The sequence below is a fragment of the Cynoglossus semilaevis genome, chromosome 15 (assembly GCF_000523025.1).
Source record: "Cynoglossus semilaevis isolate Cse_v1.0 chromosome 15, Cse_v1.0, whole genome shotgun sequence".
NCBI classification, from domain to species: Eukaryota; Metazoa; Chordata; class Actinopteri; order Pleuronectiformes; family Cynoglossidae; genus Cynoglossus; species Cynoglossus semilaevis.
In genome coordinates this window covers 4144926-4165988 of record NC_024321.1, presented here as the reverse complement: position 1 = coordinate 4165988, position 21063 = coordinate 4144926, and the positions used below count along the sequence as shown (strand labels likewise).

The following is a 21063-nucleotide window of genomic DNA, read 5'->3' as shown; positions in this document are numbered from 1 at the left end:
ATATATATATATATATATATATATATATATATATATATATTTTATTGTTTTCCTGCTAATTTATCCAGTTTTAGTGGAAATCATATCCTGGTACCCCAGGGTACAGAACTTTGAGTTGGATTGAACTCAAAATTTCAAGGATGGCAGAACCTTGATAGTTTTTTACTAAACAACCCACACAAATTATAGATTAAAAAAAAATCCAAATTACTAAATAGACTGATGGCTTTGGTAAGAGTCTTTTGTTTTGACAGAAAAATATGTAATTCGAAGAAAATACCTAATGGACTTGGGGGCAACAATTCAGTCATCTATGGCAGTTGTGTGGTCAAAAATCATCAGACTATGAATCATATCCTCAGTCATGTAGATCACAAGGAACACATCCACATCCAAACCTGATAGCACACTCCTCAGCATTTGAGTGACATATGTAGAGCCCTACACATAATACTTTAACACAAAATAAAACAGCTGTCTGATGCTCCTAAAAAATACCACAGCTATTTAACTTCAAATACATGTGCTGCCTTGAAATATTTTACTCAATGCTTTTTTTTTTTTAATTAATTAATTATTGACATCTGTACAGAAGTCTCTTCAAAATTTTGAGAAAGAAAGTACTAAAAGGACACGCCTTAAATCTCCAAACAATTTTCACCGGTTAAACAAAAGTCAGTTGCTCACTGAAAACAAGAATGCACAGAATGCGTGTTGAGAATGACAGTTTGATGGCAGGCGTTTGTTTCCTTTGTTACGCGTTTATACTTTCCAGAATACCGTTGCAAAAAACCCATCAATAACGTGTCTGCTTTTGTTGTACGGAGTAAATGTTTTCTCACATATTCCCAGGGCACTGATGTGGAAGGTATACAAAAATTGTTGAAAAAAAAGCTCTTTTACTTCTTTGGGAACAAAAAATCTCTGCAAAACCTTGTCATGCGCTGAATGTATTCCAGTGATTTGTGCTCTTTGGAGATGGTTTTAGCTTCATGGTGAAGTTTTTTTGGTGAGAGCCTGTACTTTTCCCTTCTTTTTTCTTTTTTAACATGACCATCATTATGGCCTCTCTGTGCCGCAGTCTCTCCCTCATGAAGGGTTCGTTGGCCGGGATGGCCCTCGGGGGTCATGCAGACCTCTCCTGCTGCTAAGGGGATTGCTGCAGGGCAGAAGGAATGGTCAGAGATCACAGACAATGTGAGAGGAGCTTGGTGGGCTCTTGAAGCTCTGCAGTGTAAGAGAAACATCAACAAAACGTGACCTCTTTCTTCTGACTGCTTTCTTCAACTGTGAATGGCCCTTAAAAGCTCTCCCTCAAAACACTGTGGCTTTAGAACAAAGAAAACTATTTTGCTGCACACAGTTCAAAGTGGAAAAAAAAACAGCAACACTGTTTACAAGACAGATAATGAGACCAACGTCGACTCTCCCTCCAGGATGTTAGCTTCATAAAAGTATCACGTAAACACATGGAAAAAAAAAAAAAAAAAGTCAAGGCCACTTTTGTTTTGGAGCCATTCCATTAGTCATTTTTCACCTGGAAATTAAACAGAAACAAAGAGGAAGAATAAACTCCATTTAGAACTGATTCATAATTGAGGATATTCATGTTTTTTATTTCAGCTCCTAATGTGGCAGGCCGACTTTTGAATTTCTAAACTTTCTTTTGGTGGCACAACAAAGCTATCGTGGGTTCTCTATTAACCTGTCACAGTAGTGACATTGAAACCTAAAATATTGAAGTATGGCAAACAAATGAGTTTCACACAGCTGGAAAAAAAAGCCCACAGGTGGCCCAGTAAAACAGCCTGTTGTAAAGCTAAAGGCTACAGTTGAACCAAGGCCTTTAGTAACATGTGAGGTTTATTTTTCACTAATGGTGAACGTATCTAAAAATGTAAAATATAAGCGGCTAATATTTCCTAAGTATAACTCTACATGACCAACAGCAGGTTTTTGGTACTAAAATTTAGTGGTGTGCCAAAGGCACCTAGCCCTTCAGCGGCTGAACAAATCCACATCTTATACAGCATTACGTCTATAGACACCATCAAAGCTGTAGAAAAGCCATTACTAAAATAACAAAGCCATGTAGCGCAATTCAGTCACACCTCCGACACGCGGTACAGCCATATATATATATATATATATATATATATATATATATACACATACATATATAAACACATACATGTACATACACATAAAAATATATATATACATACATAAATATATACACATATAAGTACACATAAATATATATATACATATATAAATATACATACATATATACACAAATATACAAACAAACATATATACACACATATATACACATACAGTACATACACACACACACACATATATATATACACACATATATACATAGATATATATAACCACAGGAACTGTAATTAAACAATGGGAACAGACTATATAGTATTATATTATAAATATTCATGATAACTATATTGAAAAAATAATTAACTGATTTCTGATATTTTTTAGTCAAGGCCAGTCCACCACTGCTAAAATTTAACCAATTTGGCCCTGCAGTGCATCACACACACACACACACACGTCCCATCCATCCTTTGTGAGGCCACTGTGAAACGAACAAGAAATTCAGTGTCTTGTTGGCAGCCTCACCTCCAGCAGAGCATGTAGAGATAAAGTGTGTGTTCATAAGAAAAGCACCAAGCTGTAAAAACACAGCCTGTTTAGCATTATGTATGTTCCTGTTTCAACGCTACTATTCAAGGTCACAAACAAATGGCTGTTTTCTACCAAGGTCGATTAAAGAACACTAATTTTTCTTTGTGACATCGGCGTCAGCATCAAGTCAACACTGCAGTCCCCGAGCACATGTTAGAGGGACAACAATATTTCACATAACATCACTCTGGACAGACAGGTATACACTCAGCAAGGTCTCCTCTCACCCAGGGAATTGAGACGGCTTCTTTTTCGTACAACTTTCTCACATCACTATGTGTAAAAGAATGCATGTGCTGTTCTTTTATTCACCGCCGCATTTCCCACATTTGTAACGTTTCTTAAGCACAGTTGTCTCTCATTCCTCATCACAACAGACAAAGTAAAATTGCTTCGCAGTGAGACACTCCCACTCTTCATGGGCTTCGTCTCTCAGGAGTGAACACTCCGCACTACAATAAGCTACTTAGACTGCCAGAGGACACAATGCTTGTGCAGAGAATGGAGATAAAAAAAAAAAAAAGATGAATGAGGTGTAGTGAGAGTGGATGTGGAAAAGAGAAGGAAAGACATTTCAAACACAGAACACATAAGAAACATGTTCCTGCAAGGAATGAAGAAATGTCTACAGCCTCAAACTGCCATATCAAAGTACACAGGATTTTAATAAAACAGCCTTTTAAGAGACAATCAGTGATATTTACAGTACTGTGTCAAGACAATGGCAGGCATGAAAGGCTATGGGTACAAGCTACTCTATCTTTAAGCTATCTTTAGTAACAAGTTGCTGTTTTTACATATAATTTTAAACACATTGCTATTTTGGCAAAATTAAACCCATCTTTCCTTTAATTTCTTTTCCATGTAGCATTTGGGTAAATCTCAAAGTTTAAAGCAGTTTCACAGTTTGAAAGCTTCAGAGCTTGATCCGTTTTTGTTTTTTTTTTCTTCTAACTTTAAATGAATGAAAAAGCAGCCAAAGGGTGACTTACAAAAGTTCAGAGAAAAAACCTCAGACCTAACCAATCGACTGCTCTCTGGATGCCTCAAGTTCTAGCTCAGTGTTTCAACGATGCAGACCAGAACAGACCAAAGTGTTTCAAACTAAGTGTGAATGGATGAATCAATACGACATACACAAACTTGTAGGTACTACTATTAAATATAAACAAGACTGAAACTAAAGTTAAACGGTCCAAAATGAATCTGTGATAGTATATTTAGATCCAAATCAAAACATCATGATTAAACAAATGTCTTAATTCCACAGGGGAATACTGTGCTTGTCTGGAGATCTATAGTGACCTTATTAAAAGCTTGACCCAACAGAGATCATCTGAGAGGAGGAATCAGCATCTAGACATTAATAATGTAAATGTTTAAGCACCTCCTCCTTTTTATTTTTATCTGCTTCAACAACACTTGCATGACTTTGACGCCCTGTCGCCCTGATAACAAATGGAGGGTGTAAAAAGTATAGGCGGTTTCCGTTGAGAACTGTAAAAATAGCAAAGTTACACAATCTAAAAATCAGAACCTGCCCAAAATCCGCCTTGCAAGTGCTATACTATCCTGTGCAAATAAAGACACTGAAGTGGAGCAGGTGAAAGAAACTGTAAAAGAGGTGAGAGAGTGGAGGAATTAATTGTGCCGGTATGAAACGCATAAAAGACTTATTAAGCAGTGGCTGTTGTTTGCCTGTCGTTTCGTAAGAACCACTTTTATCCCTGACCTCTACCAATTACTTTTTCTGCCCTCTTGAAACCCAAATTAATCAATGTTCCTTATTTTGACACCGAGTGCAAAATGCCACTGGGAATTATTACCCTGCTCAGCAACTTTATGGAGCTTCTTAATCTCTTTCACTCTATTTTAGTGAGGCTAAGTCTGAGCCAGTCAGTCAGCTGTTTCTGGCACAATGGCTCCATGGCTAAAGACTGTGTTTTCTAGTAGAAAAAAAACTGCCAGAAAAAAAAAGTCACATTTTTTTTAAAAATATAACTAAAATTTAACTGAGACAAAGAATGATGGTCTTTGAAAATTGAGGAAAAAATCCACATTAATTGTGTTTGTCCAAAAGAGTAAGAGTATAAAGTACCCAAGACCTAGACTAAATAGTGGCACAGATACTCCCCCAACAATGACTCAGCAGAAAGTTGAAGTCTTTACACATACCACTCAGGTAAAAGTCCTAAAACATGTAATATTTTCTGTAATGAGGTTTGCTGCTACAGCAATTCATAAGACATGAGTCTCATCTACACAAACCAAACCAACAATCAATTTATAATAAATTCATTCAGTACCTTAATGCCAACTTGGTGTCTTCTAATTGCAGTATCATCCTTGACGCAGTGCACAATGATAAGGAGGTCATCGACTGGTCGCCCAATGACATGGACATTTCTTCACACGTGTCTGTCTTCTGGATCAGCATCAGAGTAAAGTAGCCAATTCTTAAAAAAAAAAGAAAAAAAAAGTACAAGCAAAAATATTTCAAAAGACAAACTGCAATTAAAGTACAAATACTCCCTTACGTAAGTGTTGTAGCTTTTTACCTGTTGGGTTGTGAGTCAAAAAAAAGGCAACTACTTAAATATAAGTAGGAAAAGAGAAGGGAGTTTGATAATAGCTATCTAAAAACCAGAATCACAGATGTTTTAGTCAGGATGATTGCAATCTAAATTATGATCACTTGAGGTGTGTAAAAAGTTCTTCCTCCCAATAACACAGGTGAACTATCTAATGACATCACATTCACACAGGAACATCTTCTTCCACATGGCTGTGGAACGTGGGGCACAGTGGAAGGAACACTCGATTCGTGCTAAGTTAGTGATTGAGAGTGCGGCATCTCCTTCAGGTGCAAAAAGAAAAATCTGTCTGGTGATTGCAGCTGTGACTCATGTTTGGCTGAGCCTCAAAGGATTTTTTTTACTCTTTTTTTGTAACAAATGAATCAGACTGCAGCAGTGTGAAAATCTTCTAAAAACAACTGAACTACCCATTCAGTCACCCATTCAACCAGCTGGCCTATTTACAGTGGTCTGTTTTAATCATGCATCACTCACACCTCCCGTACAGAGCAGCAGGATCTTGGGTTTAGACATTCATCCGACGACAACTCGACGACATTCACTGGAGGTGCCAAAGACCAAACCGCCACCTTTTAAACTTATTATTAGCACTGTGAAATGTAACTAATAAATAAGTGCACTAAAAACCAGTAAGCAGAGTTACAATACTGACACTGAAAATAGCTTACATCTGAGGTTTGGGTTGTCAATTGTGACAGGCAAAACATAATAGCTCCATTATGTCTTAAAAAAACAAAAAAACAAAAAAAAACAAAACCTGAAGTTGACAAAACAAAAGCTCAAGGATGTTTTTGAAGGTTATAAAAATATTTCCACATCTCAAAACTGAAGTAGAAAGTGTAACAAAAGAAAAGCAAATAACTTGACAGTTACAGTATATCTGAGCTCCAGAGCTAATGAGACTGTGTTAGTTCTATCTAATTATGTGAAGGAGCAGCAAAGAGTTAATCCTAATGTGATAAAATAAAAATAATAATAACAATGGTACTGGTAATGTCCATATTTGGTTGCTGGTCACTTGCACTGACAGCTGCTGCAAAACTGTCACAACCTTCCAGCTCGGCCGAAACCAGCTCCACTGGATTTACATTCATAGACTGGACTGCTGCTTCATCATGTGCAGTACTAACATCCATTTGGTTCTTTTTGGCCTGGCCAAGGACTTTGTTTTACCCAGTGTCTGGTGGTTAGTCTGTCAGCAGAATTTAAAACTAAAAAGTGACACATTTTCCTCAAAAGTTTTTTAAAAAGATGGGTTAAAGAAAACAAAACATGAAATTGGGTTAGTTATGAATAACAATAAGAATACAGAATAAGAAAAGCAATTGCATAAACTAAAAGCTCGGTGAGAAAAACAAAACAAGGTAAACTTTGACAGCAAAGGATGCAAGACTATAGTGAATATAAATAACCAAAAATAAAATGGGATTTAGCAAACAAAACTACAGAAGTTTACAGAAATAATATTACAGCATAAGTCACAACACTGCAGTTTGTTGTTAAATAAAACATTTATAACATGCTCGCATGGCGTTACGTGCGATTTGAAAGAATGAAGAGAATCACTGGGAAACAGACCTGATATGTTCTCCGACACGACGATGACCGTGAACCGCAACAGTGACAACAGAAACCGCTAGGAGACATAAGGACACACAACCACCCAACAAAGACAGAGGGAGGAAGGCTGATTAACAGAGAGTCACAGGACACAGGTGAGGCTGATGACGCTGATTAACCCTGGGGAGAGACAGACAGACGGACTTGACACATGGTTTGCAAACAGAGGTACAAGAGTCCACTGTGGTGTATATTAATGCACGTGTACACACTCACGTACGCAAGCAAACATCACTTCACTTATTTGATGTAAACAGAGAGAGACCGGTTTCACAGAGTGCTGATGCAGAGAGCAGTTCAACCAGGCAAACAATGAGAAACAATTGAAATTCCCCAGATCAACAGAAAACAGTCCAGACATCAACAAACAGGTAAAACACACAGGAAAAAAGAAACACGTTGTTCTGGCTGGAATGAGGGGGAAACGCTACGAAAAGTATTTACACATTGGAAAACTAAACAAATAGGAAAGTAAATGTTTGGTTGAAGCATGTTTAAATAGAAACGTGCAACCAGGCATTGGTAGATGGTTCCTGTACCATAGAACCCGAGGACAGATGCATTTGAGGTCCCACTTAGTGTTGTTTTGATTTGTACCTACCATTACTTTGTGCAAGCACCTGGCAATCATTTTACATCATAATATATAAATGCTACTGTAATAGTATTCAGTATTTAGACTGCACAGTAAAACATGTGATCATCACATTGACAATTGCATCATTTAAAAATATAATTCTACATTAACCATAGAGACTCATTTTTAAAAACTGTTGACGTAAACGTTGTCTACGTAACTGTGAAGGTGTGCAGAGGAACCTTAATACATTTTGAAAAGGGTGCTCACTTGGATAGAAATGGGAGTTTGTAACCTACTCAAATGTAATGTAATCCAACAGTACCGAATAATTAAGTATTTTGAACATTTCAACTCTGCCCATTTCCTGCACAAATTAGTTTCGTCCACTGTATGTATTCAACTGTAAATCTCCACTAAAAGCGCGCCGCTGTTCTCTTTAGACTGACTTCCAATTTTTGACACATTTTTTTTCCCTTCCCAACAACAAGAAGCACCACTGTGCCATGTGATGTGAGCAGAAACCCAAGGGGCCCAGGGTAAAGAGAAAGTCCTCTTGTGTGGAGACATCACAGCCCAACTTTTAGGCTTCCTGCCAGGACAGCTGCAGCCTGTGGGAGAGACTCACAGCCAGAGTCATGAGACGCCTGAGAGGAGTGTTTGATGCATGGATATCACTGTCTATAACCTGAGAGCCGAAGCAGGAAGAGGCACAGATGGACGAGGAGAAAGGAGGAGCAAGTGCAGGAGTGGAGGTGGTGGAGACGGACACGTCAGGGTCAGCAGAGAGAGGGAGAACAAACTGTGCTCTGTTGACAAACACTGGTGAAGGCTTTTATAATAAATAAAAAACACCAATATTTAAAACAATAATTATTTAAGAGAAAGAAAAATCATAGTATTTTTATCACTTTTCATGATAGCGGCCAACACAATAGACAATGTGCAATTGGGACAAAAAAAAAAATAGTTTTTTTTTTTTTTAAAGCTACATACATAGATGAATATGTAAACAAGAATAAGATTAGCTTCTTTTTATTTTGACTTTTTGTTAGACTTTGCAGGGGAATTGTGCTTAAATTTGTGAGATTATACAGATTAATTCGGTGTTTCTCAACCTTGGGGTCATGACCCCACATGTGGTCGCCTGGAATACATATGGGGCCAGCTGAAATATGTAATTGATTTAAAAAAAATAAAAAAATGTTTTATAACTACCACATACCTAATGGTGCTCAGTAAAATTGCTAAAGCACAAAAAAATTGTATAAATAAATTCATTTCACAAATTCGAATAATTGTACACTAATTCTGGTAAACTAAATCGGTGATGGTGTGTTTTGTTTAGCAGGTGGCCCTTCTTATTTACAGACAGTTTGAGATGTGCATAAATATTTGAGTCTTTCACACTGGAAACGGGAAAATAATATTTGCAGGTGTCTGGAGGAGAAACACTGTTGCCCCCCAATATTTTCAAGTTTCCTCGCATTTCCCAAGACCCCACCGTATTATGTTCCTGTCAGATAAAGCACGTTGTTTCCATAATTTTGACGTGTGACTTTGATCTGCTGCTCATTCCACAATTACATCTAATTGAATTTGTTTCACGCGTTTCCTGGCAGCCTTTGTGACACGTTCTTTCATTTGAACAAAAGCAGGAGGATGAAGGTTTTTAAAAACCTTCCCTTTTCACAGACTTTAATCTTCTTACGTAAATACATCTCTTACAGGCCTGTCAAGACTCCTACCTTCAACCCCACACTGAGTCAACTCATTTAGTGCTTTTATGCAACTAAAATACCTTAATTCAAAATCCTGTTCTGAAAGGAAGTGCAGCATCACAGCTTCCATTAAAAAAAATCATTATTATTGTCACCTGTGACGAGCGTTGACACAAATTTTTTTATATTTAGTCCTTGGTAGACAGTTACCAAAAAAGAATTAAAGACACTTTTTGCTTTTACATTAGATTATTTTCCTCCACACAGACAGGGTTATAAAAATTCCTCTAGCAAGTGATTAAAAAAAACAAACAAACAAAAAAACAACAGTACAACAGTACAACAGTAAAACAAGCTGTGAAGTGACAGCTTTTAGAGAGTTTGTGTGAACAGACGCACAGATGGTTGATGCTGGCTGAAAAGTGCAGTCTGTGTCATTGCTCAGACATGATGTGTCACTAAAAACCTTTTTAAACCTCCTGGATTAAAAGAATAAACAGTTCATCATGCCTGACTTTTTTCAGTGGTAAATTTTAATAATTGAATTTCTTCTGGAAGACAGAGTGGTTAACATTTTAAATTGAGTTTTCACTTTTGTTATGTGGTTAAATGATCAAACTAATAATCGGAGTGTTGCTGGTTCAAATCCCAAGCAAGCATCAAAACTGCCTCCCCAAAAAGAAACTACTCCTACTACTGCCCTGAAATTATGATTCAGCAAAAGAAAGTCAGAAAAAATGTCACATGGCATATAAGCCACAACTCTGCAGTTTTAGAGAAATATATCAATAATATGCTTCTTTATTAGTAAATATATTGCTTGATCGACTGCAAATTGATGTTATGTAATTCAAATAAAGGGTTAAAATACGTAATAAAATACAACTTGGATATGTAAAATCATGCTATAAAATAAAAAAAAACAGAAGTGCTTCGTTTGTTTCAAGACAATTACATATTACTAATTTATTATATATACAGTATATACTTAATGTATATACTGTATATATATATATAGTAATAACTATTTGAAAAATAAAGCTGAATCTCAGAATATCTAAAAATAATGTAAATGACCATTTTAAAAAAAAATTAAAATTCACTTAATATAATTCTCAAGAAACCGTGTGACCCTTGGCAGAACCAGTACATCCAGATGGTTAGTAGTTCCTTCTCGCCTCACTCTGTCTGTCTTTACCTTTTCTTCATATAACACCTGAAGTAAAAATAAATAAATAAAATAAATAAATCAGCATATATGTTGTTTATAATAAAAATAAACACAGCTTTACACAGTCAATCCAGGTGCATAAGTTAGCTGTATTATAAAAATCCAACAAATGCAGATCACATTCTTCCCCTAAAGAAAGCTGCAGGTTTAAAACAGCATGTCCTCATAAATCATTTTGGGTCAAAACACTTCAATAAAATATAGGAAAAAAAAACCAAAAAAAAAAAACGTTTTTTTAAAATGGCACCTGCTCCTGATCTCATAAAAAGCTGCTTTATTGAATGAACTGCTGTGGCCTGATAAACTCAGAGGGAACATGGCAGCTTTTCACAGCTCACACAGGAAAACATGACATGGATGGATTTAACAGCTCCTCATCAATCACTTCACCCTGAGCTGCTCTTGTTGAATATTACAATGGAGTACTCTGCCTCCATTCTCACCACTCCTCACTACCAACTGTACTATTAAACAGCACACTCTGTCCACTTAGTGGAGAAGGCAGTCGTGTAAATATTTAACACAGAGTATAAATTAAAACCAGCAGGCAGTCTGAAGATGAAACGCTCTGTGACGACGCATCATTGTTGGGTGACTCGGACAAATGTGACCACAAAGCACTACACAACTGTGCCGAAGATAGAGTTAATGAATATGTTAATACTGTAATGAATTAGATTTAACTCTTAAACCAAACAATGAATGAGTGTCTGGTGTGAAAAACGTAAAAATGTAAAATATGTGCGACTATCACAGAAACAAATTACACCCAAAACATAAATAGATCTGGGCAGCAGTTAGACATGGAAATAGTGCTGTTAAAAGACACCTATTTAGAAGAAGGTTAAAAAAAAAAAAAAAAAGCTTTTATTTTTATAATTCTGGCAGACTGTCAGTGCTTGTCCATTTCCTCCGTGACGTCACTGCCACAAGTTTTTGTGATGTCAATGTGGGTTTGCTTCTACAGGCCACTGAAAGTGAAATGGTGTACAAATTGCCTGCAGGTTTGAATGTGTTTATCTGTCGCTGAGCGTTAGCTCTCTGATAGACGGCTGACATGTCGACTCTTACCAAACGCGATTCTCTACATGTGTTAAAAACGGGGGTAAAAATGATAATTTGGGGATGGCAAGATGGGACAAGAGGAGATTAATTTAACTTGATAAAATGAGACTAGTGGTGTAAATTATATCATTAATTTAAGAGTTAAGATTTTTAAAATTGAAAAGTTTAGAAGATACAAAATGTGTTGATTTGCAGCATTTTGACTAAGCAAAAAAAAAAAAAAACAAAAACTTTTCTTGCAGTACTTTTAAAGCTAAAGTTCCAGTTAAAATCAATTTCAAAACATCACTAGTAAAAGACTAAGTAACTACTGTAAAAAGTAAAAATCAAAATAAAAACACAGAAAGGTTAAAGGTTATGAAAATCATCAATAAAATTGGCCCTTAATCTTTCCAAAAAGAGCAGTCTTTCAGATCGGTGTGTCTCACGTGGCTTCATTAAAAACATATCAGGTCCAAATTATCTCCAAGTTCACAGCAAAAGGCGTTGATTAAAAAGAAAACAAGCTTCACAAAAACAGAAAAACAGAATTTTTTTTATTGTTGTTTTTTTTTTTTTGGGCTCTGGGGAAAAGGCAATCCAAACGCTTCAAATGTTCAAAAAAAAAAAAAGAAAAGAAAAGAAAGAAAGATCTAAAGATCAGATAAGGACTGAAGATGTGTGTCAGTCAATAAGATAAGCTGAAAAAATAAAATAAAAAAATACATACATTTTAGAAAATATACTATATTATAATATTACCTTTAAGATTTAATCATCTGTAAACTGTAAACTTCCATCTATTTTAAGGCTTTTTTATCATATGTATAGTTTTAGTTCAGCTTGGGAATTTTACCTTCATTGAAGTTGTTTTTATTTAGTCGTATTTTGCTTTTTTTTTTTTTACCTTTCTACACCCATCTGCCATGTCCCTTCTGAGCTTCTGTAGCTCCTTTGGTCTATGGTAACCATACTCACACTTCACTGTTTTAAACTAATGAGGGAGGCAGTGTGTGGTAGACGCAAGAAACAGTTAATCTCCACTAAATGTCAATGACAGGTGCTGCAATAAATAATCTGGAAATCATCTCCTGAGTCCTCTTCTTAAAGTAGACCAACATTTCGTACATGTACCAGGTGAATTATTACTTCACCTGGTATATAAACTGCATTAGGTTTAGTGACCTTTGTGAATGTATGGTCAAGTTTGATTCAACTTAACTTTGCTTTGTGCATCTCACTTTTATTTTTGAATTAGCCAACTTTTAGTTAGTAATTATTATGATATCATTGACTAAAAAGGTTGTTTGTAACTCCCCTATGTCCTATTTTAATAACAAATTCACTGTCAGCACAAAAAAAGAAAGTCCAGCGTCTGACTGTGTACTATGCATATTGGCTGCATTCACTATTTATCATTCCACTGTATGTGGCCTCTTCATCCCTGTCTGCCTCACAAGGAGAGAGAGGCTGCGCAACTGTATAATTTATGTTAAATAATCCAACCTTCAGCACATGATAAAGGAAAACATGTCATGTACCGACATGGAAACATCTTTATTTCTGCTTCACTTTGCCCTCTGAAAACGAAACCATCACTAAAAAAGTCACATTATCAGACACCGTGAAATCTGAGCAGCAGTTCCCAACCTTTCAATGCATCAACGCTTCACACAAATAAAGAGAATAGAATAAATTTAGCCAAAAGACGCACAGCATGTCTAAAAAAAAAAAAAAAAAAGCAAAGCGGCTGAAAGTTAACCAAGAAAATACCAACAGTCAGATCCTTACTGAAATGTATTTAGAAAAATAACTCCTACAAAACTAATGTTCTGATGTTAACAAACATTTAAAAAAAAACATTATTATCTTTTTCTATCGCTTTAGCTTATTCTGTTGTTAGCATCTGAATCCAGCAGCTGTTTGTGTTTGAGAAAGGAGGATAAAGAGACTATTTCCAGGTGATGTTTCTGCACTGCAGCTGTGACATAAGTAGGGAATCAACAAGTGAATCAATGATGTTGGGCTAGAATGTGCAAGATAAGTCATGGCGTCTTCCCTTAAATTTATGATTCATTCTTAAAACATGCAGTATTTCAACCAGCAGCTGCATTAGCACTATACAGTACTGCTGTGTCTATGCAGTAAATGCTACACACGTCTAATTTGCATATGAACTAAAATGACTCTGTAGATGTTGCAGTTATACACGAGTTGCTGCTAGTTTTACGGCCAGTGGGCATATATATAAATTACCAAGTAAATTAGGTGAATTATTTGGACCCTCGGAAACTATTCGAATTTCCCACGTGGCCCGTTGGGAAAATGAATGGCTCACCCTGGTTTAATGTGTGCTTTTCTAAATCGTGCCAAATTAGGGACAGCTTTGGACAGCAAGGACAACTTTTTTTTTGTGACAACATCGAATAACCTTATTTATTCACCCTCAGAATTGGCCGCATGTCTCGGCAAACCAAAGACCAAACCGCAGACTAAAAGTTCATATTTCTGTACCATTTTCCCCCCACTTACTCATATAAATCTTCTTTTTCTGGTAGGGATGCACTGCAATGAAAAGTCATAGTCAAAATACCACTATACATATTGGTAGAAAGATGTACAAATAGTTCTATAGTTTCATTTATATTTCTGTTTATGTTTTTATACACCAAAATGTATTAAATTGTTTGTGGTCGAATATTTGCTGCATTTTTGGCTTTGGTTGTAATTCAGATTTAAAACAACCATTTCCCAATAGGTTTCCTGGTTCATCTGGAACAGTTGTTCTTAACCTTGTTGGAGGTACTGAACCCCACCAGTTTCATATGCGCATTCCCCGAACCCTTCAGTGATGGCCAAGCGGGGGGTGTGTCATCCCAAATCACGAGTCGGGTGTGTGTCTTGTCCTCCGCCAACCCCTAAAACTGACTCACCGAACCCCACCAAGGTTAAGAACCACTGATCCAGAGTCTTTGGAGCTAACAAAAGACAGACATCCGTGTCTGTTTGCTTTAGTGAGTTTATACAGGTTTTTCTTAAACGGTTTTCCTATATCCCTTTCTTCTGTACAGAATAATAGAAGCCCAGTGAAGATTAATTGTCTTTGACCCCATTTTTCTTTTTGATTTCAATTTACATAGTCTGGTGTTCTCTTCCGGAGACTCGTGAAACCCAGCTTATGCGATATGACGAAACATGAACAAGCACTTTCTGAAGTCCAATTTTAATTACCCCGTCTCCTTGGAGAGTTTTGGACTGAAAAATCTCTTCTAATTAAATCACAGTGAAGGTATTCAAAGTGTGATCTGTAAGATAGCTGCGCTGACTGAACTAATAAAACCAGTGCAAAACCAATTATCTCTATTGTACCTTTATGTGAAAACCTCTGTAGATGAACGCTCACGTAACCTTGACTACATTAATAAAACAGTTGGAGAGTGTTTTTTTTTTCTTTTTGCCAATTCTTCACAACATGTACTTGTACTTAAACGGATGATGTAAATTATCTTTCTTAACAACTAACTTGCTTAGTAATAAATATTTTATCCTAATAACAAAGATGGAATTATCACTGGGTCACATCGACGTTCTGTTTAGCTACTTAAAAAGGCAAAGTGAAGTGAAGTAGAATGACTGTTCTTTCCACATTTGGTTGGTTGGTAAATTAGGGCTGCCACTATCCAGCAATTTTCTAAAAACTAATCCAAGTTTCTGAACACAACATAAACAACATGTGGACCATAACATAAAATACGTAAGGTAAATATGTAAGGCAGGCACTGCCTGGTCATCATCCTGGTGCTGCCTTTTACGCCTTGGCTTGTTTGCAGAGTTGAAGTCAGACAACTGCAACATCTTTCCTTGTTTTATGGCAATCACTGAGGCACTGACCATCTTTGATACTGAGCTAACATGACTTAAAGTTGACGTTGCTGCATTAGGCATGAAACATCACTGTGCATGAGAAAGACATGTTTGGGTCACCCTGATCAACGTCAGCCTAGTGACATGGTGTTGGATTTGCAGTGCGTAACACACTTTTATCCCTTTGTGACTCATTCCACCAGCAACCTGTGCTTGTTTTCTGCCTACACCTCTACCACTGCAGCCTACCCAGATGTCAAGGGAGACTTTGGTCTCAACCTACATGCAGGATTTCAAGCCTGTCTTGCAGGTGATGATCTCACGCTGCTGAGATCTTCTGAGTGGCGTTCACAAAATATAGCAGCATGTACTTGGCAGACTGCAACACTGACCCTGCATTTGTGCGCTGCTACGTAAAGCCATCTCTAAAGAATACCACCGTCAGCCAGTAGAGCATGGTCAAGGTTGAAGGACTGCATCGCTGGTGCTGCCTCCGTCATCTTTGGAACATGTTCCAGGAAACAACCGACTCTGACTCCTGACATGGTGCATGCCTCAAACTTTTACAGAGGAAGTGATTCCCTTGCTGTTGTCAACTTTTCCAGCTAATAGAAAATGGCACAGCCTTGACTTGCCAAGCATCAACACAATAACAGCATAACCCCAGAGAGCGAGTTGCGAGTACGGCATCACCCAAGACGTCCACAGGAGGACTGGCATTTCAGCTTTTCTACAATCATGCCGTTTAAACAGCCATCTGTCCTTGAAGCTTAAAGAGTGCATTTCTGAAGCCTGGGTATTGATCCCAACACCTGGCAGGAGCACACTGAGGACTGGGGTGGATGGCGTCTAGCCATCATCAGGGGCAGAGGTCTCTCTCTCAACTCATACACTGCACACTACACTGACTACACTGCAGCTGTAGCTGCAGCATAGCATCCATGGAATCTACGTCCGCATTGAAAACCAACAATTGTGAAACCAAACAGCTGTAGTTGCCAGAACAGGTTACAAATTAAACAGATTAAAGGCAACGCTCTTGACAGCATGACATACTGTAGCCAACACTGACTAATGACTAGTGATACGGATAGAGCTGGTTAGATAACAATGAAATGAAAGAAAAAAATAATAATAATGGTGTTGTTGAATTTGGATGTGGTCACCTTTGTTAGATTGTCTTGTTATGGTTTAAAATATGTGGTGATCACATTCTGCATCTCAAATACTTTAAGGCCATGCACATTCAGTGGCAGTGCACACTTCGTTTTTTTTTTTTTGGTTTTTATTGTAGCAGTTTTGGGGGAGCCATCAATTAAAACATTTGTTTACGCTCAAATAAATAAATGAGTGGCCAGCGAAACAGTTATTTGTGTGTTAACTTTAATATTTATAGTAGTTAAAGTATACATTTTATATAACATCAGATATAAACATGGTATTTTTTTTATTACCTAAAATGTGATGTCTTCAATTAATATTACCTCTTATTTTAGAGGTGAAATAATAAAAACAAAAACAGTTTCACTGGCCACTCATTTATTTATTTGAGCTTTGTTTTTCACATTTTCATCACATTTTAGGTAATGGAGTTGTTTTTTAACTCATTACTTATAATGGTATCCAAACTTAAAAAGTTCTATTAGATCAAAAAATACCATGTTTATATCTGATGTTATATAAAATGTATACTTTAACTACTATAAATATTAAAGTTAACACTTGGGAAAAAAAATAACTAATTTATTTTACGCAGGAGTACATTTTCACACTCATTTCAGAAAGCAGGTGATGTATCTTTCTACCCATCTGCCTCAATGTACAAAATAACTCCACCACGTTTGCACTAATAAAATTATTTACTTAAACTCTGTTTAATTTAGCACTAGGCTCAATAAACACAGAGTAATCACATGTATTTAATATGCCAAATAAGAAAACTTGACAATTCGTGTTTCACTACACCTTGTTGTGCGGGAGAGATTCTTTTTTTTTTTCCTCAAATGCAAAGGATAATGTTCCCCGTCAACCCATAAATCTACATTGGTTTGTGGCCAGAGACAAATCTGGCACACGAGTGATTCAGTGTAATTGATGCTTGTTGAGGAAATTCATCATTGTGCGTTTCATTTCATGTTAGGGAATGTTTGAGTGTGTAAGACGCTGGCCAACAACACACACAAGCGGAGAGTATCTCTCTCTCTCTCTCTCTCTCTCTCTATCGTTTGCAGCCAGCCACATTTGGACATTGGTCTGGAACTGAGTCGGCCCACACGGGAACTCATTTGGCAGCACAGGCTGGTCATTGGGGAGTGTATGAAAGCTAAACTTAATGAAAGCACATACAGCCAAAACCTGCCGGCTAACATCTGCCCCATACTTCAACCACAGCCAGCTCCATTCTCCCATTCCCCTGCTCTCTTTCCTCTCACTACAGTTGCAGGCCTTTCATATGATTTTTTAATGTGTTGCATGGTCTCCAGAGCTTTGGGGCCTGGAAATCTATCAGAGAGGTGAGTGTGTCATCCTGAAACTATAAGGAATTTGCTGAAAAATGTTTTCCCCACTTTTCCTGGCCACACATTAGTTTCACACATTTACCAAAAGCTTGAAGATTAGGACAATGGTTATTGTGGAGTACACGGTGGAGTATCGGTTTATATCTGTTACTAGCAAAAAGGTCAAAACTTAAATACAGATTACCAAAAGACTACCAAAATTAGTTAGTAATTTTGCCTTATTTTTAGTAGTTTTTGGAGTGACTTTGAAATACTATAATAACTATAATGTCAATACCAAGGCACATTTTTTTTAATAATTGTATCATGCAGTAATTATGTTTGCTCCAAACTGTTGACAATACAGTTTAATACTGGTTGAAAAGAAAGAAATTGAACCAACATGTTGCTGACATCAACGTCTCCACATCCTTGATCCTTGGCAGCTCATTCCAAATCACGATTGGTGACCTCTCAGCCAAGTGTTGATGGGATTCTGTCAACACTCCAAAACCCAGGATATTAGAGAAGGTGAACCTTAGTCCTGTCAGATCAGTTCATTCTTGTGGAGCAGCCCTGTGACTATTTAACACACATTCCTAATTAAACAAACTTCTTTAATAATCACCCAGGTAAAAAAAAAAAAAAAAAAAAAGACTGGGAAACACAGTCACAGCATCTGTGGAAAAAAAAAAAAAGCACTTCCTTGCTGCTCTGATTTAGGCTGTCAGCAATGAGACTCAGCTGCAGGTGTGTGTCTTTTCAAATTAGGCCTAATCAGTTAGATTTGCCACAGATGCAGCTTCTCCAATCAAGGCACAGAGACACTGCAGAGATGATCAAGAGAAATGGAGGACACCTGAGTTTAATGTCAGCCTTCATGCCAGTGGATCTCCCTGGCTCTCTGTGTGTCATTACATGCAGATAAATATTAAGCAGTTGAGTTGTTCAAACTGATGTTTCTTTTTTTTTCTTTAAAGTTTTCACCCAATTAGTATCCAGGAGACGTAAACCCAGATATTTAAATGGACTCCTCTTTGAATACTGATCCATTTTTCAACTATAAAAGGTTAAGGTTTCAGCAAGTGTGTGAAAGAAAAGCTAAAACATTACAGAAATCCTCCTCTGTGGTCCCCTTGTTATAGAGAACTATAAAAATGTCTGCAAAAAATGACAATTTGAGTCCGTCACAGCTAGCAGGCTGTCATAGGAGTCATATTGAGTCTGGTTTACTGTGGAAACATGTTAAAGTTTGAATAATTTGCATGTGCAGCTTTTATCTCTATAAATATTTCTGACCATTGTAAAACAGACGTTTATGGTATGCATCATGCCAACAGTGCCGTATGTGGTGGACAGAGCATTTCTTTGAGGATTATGTAGGAAGCTTGAACATATGAATCTGATGCATATGGATGTCTCACTGACATGCCTCATTAAAGGAGAAGAAAGAAAGGCTCTACTTTAGAAGCCTCATTTGTGTCGGAACGCAAACCTGCATTCGTAGGGTTAGCTAGGAAAACATTTTCCACCTCAACGAATATTACTGGTGTGGACATACAGTAACTGGTCCACATGGTTAACACTGTTTCTTTTCCATACTTTCGGGAAAGCTGTATTGAACAATGATTATTCGAATACAGCTCAGTGAGTAGACTGAGAGAAGAAAGCAGAAATGTATTTCTAATGAGACGTTACAAATAAGGAACGGCATAGGAAATACATTCTGGCGACAGAAAGAGGGTAAAAGCAAACTAGAGAGTAAAGTAAATGTAGAGCGTAATTTGTATCTCTCCTTTTTTGTATTATTAAATTGTTTTTTTTAACCAAATGTAGCTTTAATTCCAGATGCAAAATTAAACCAATTCTTCAATCCTAATCTAAACAACAAATATTTGTAGAATCAGTTTTGAACGATGAGCTGTTTTGACTCACAATGATGTAACTTAGGTGTCATACATATACTGTATATAATGACTGTGAGTGAAAGGTAAACATTGCCGATGTCATCAGAATGATGCACTTTTGGATGTTTGTGATGCCAGGAGTCATGAGTCCTTGGATGGAAACCCAGTGACACTCACTGCACGTTGTCATAACTTAAGTTAGCTTGTATTTAAAAATATATCTTCAAATTCCATGTCACCTCTAAGTCCCTCTTGTCCTGTACTAATTTATTTTGTGTCGATGTAGATGATGTTGGATATTATTGAAAATGAAGGATCCTACTATTTTCTTTTACGTAAGGATTTCCAAGAGAATGGATCCTATGCATAATAAACTTGATGTACATAATATATTTTTAATGTTTATAAATACATTAGTCTCAAATATTTTTATTTTTTCTGCAACAGTTGACACCCACACCAGTTTTAAGTAAATGAGACTATGTAACAACAATTTTTTATCCAAAAAAAAAACAAAACAAAAAATAAAATAAACAATGACCTTATCAATAGATTTGAAGAGTATTTGCTTTACATAAAAACATTTACACCTGACGTTTTGTACAAATACATCTTCATTTATTTCACATACATTTTTTTTTAAACTTTTACCTTTGAAGTTTTTACAATCTAAATGATTCAACAGCAAAATGAGAAACTACCACAACAAAGTCCAAATTTTCTACTGTGGAAAATGATGCAAATGTCACTGTAGTAAAATTGACACATGTAGTTTTTGCCAACTAGCAACAGGTACAGTTAAAGGAATAAAAAGAGACAAAAAATGGACAAAAGGTGGTTGGTGTAGGTACGTTAGACCAATACTAGGTCATCTTCATGTTAGACCCTGGACAGCGTTTTAAGACTGATTTTTTTTTCTGTAAAATACTCAACATTTGTCATAAATATTTTCTTCTATTTTTATTGATAAATAATATATATGTAATAATATCTGGGAATCAACTGGGAAGGAGAAACAGACAGTCACCCGGAGAAGCCCTTCCTGTACCTTTAAAAAGTCCAAACAATGTTTTTTTGAATGTGTATAGTACTGTGGTTATAGAAATTTTGGCTAATGTATCCCATGGATATTGGTGTGAATTCATCTTTCAAATGTATTTGGTACATAGATGTACATAATTGGGCATTAGGTACACATATGCACATCATATTATTGTTGGAGATTTGGGCATGTATCATTGATTTGTTCAGTGAATAATCATGGCGCAAGACTAAACAAAGAAGGTTAATAG

General features: G+C 36.6%; 1 long non-coding RNA gene across 2 annotated transcripts; it reads right to left on the bottom strand.

The window, feature by feature from the left end:
* Positions 1 to 218: 218 nt before the first annotated feature.
* Positions 219 to 19071, bottom strand: LOC112488246 (uncharacterized). 2 transcript variants are annotated; one of them, XR_003052096.1, is made up of 3 exons: positions 18268 to 19071; positions 5019 to 5168; positions 219 to 1159 (listed from the first exon to the last, which is right to left on the bottom strand). It is a non-coding gene; the product is annotated as an uncharacterized LOC112488246 (long non-coding RNA). The 2 variants fall into 2 exon arrangements; XR_003052095.1 differs by lacking the exon at positions 18268 to 19071 and adding an exon at positions 6888 to 7005.
* Positions 19072 to 21063: the final 1992 nt, after the last annotated feature.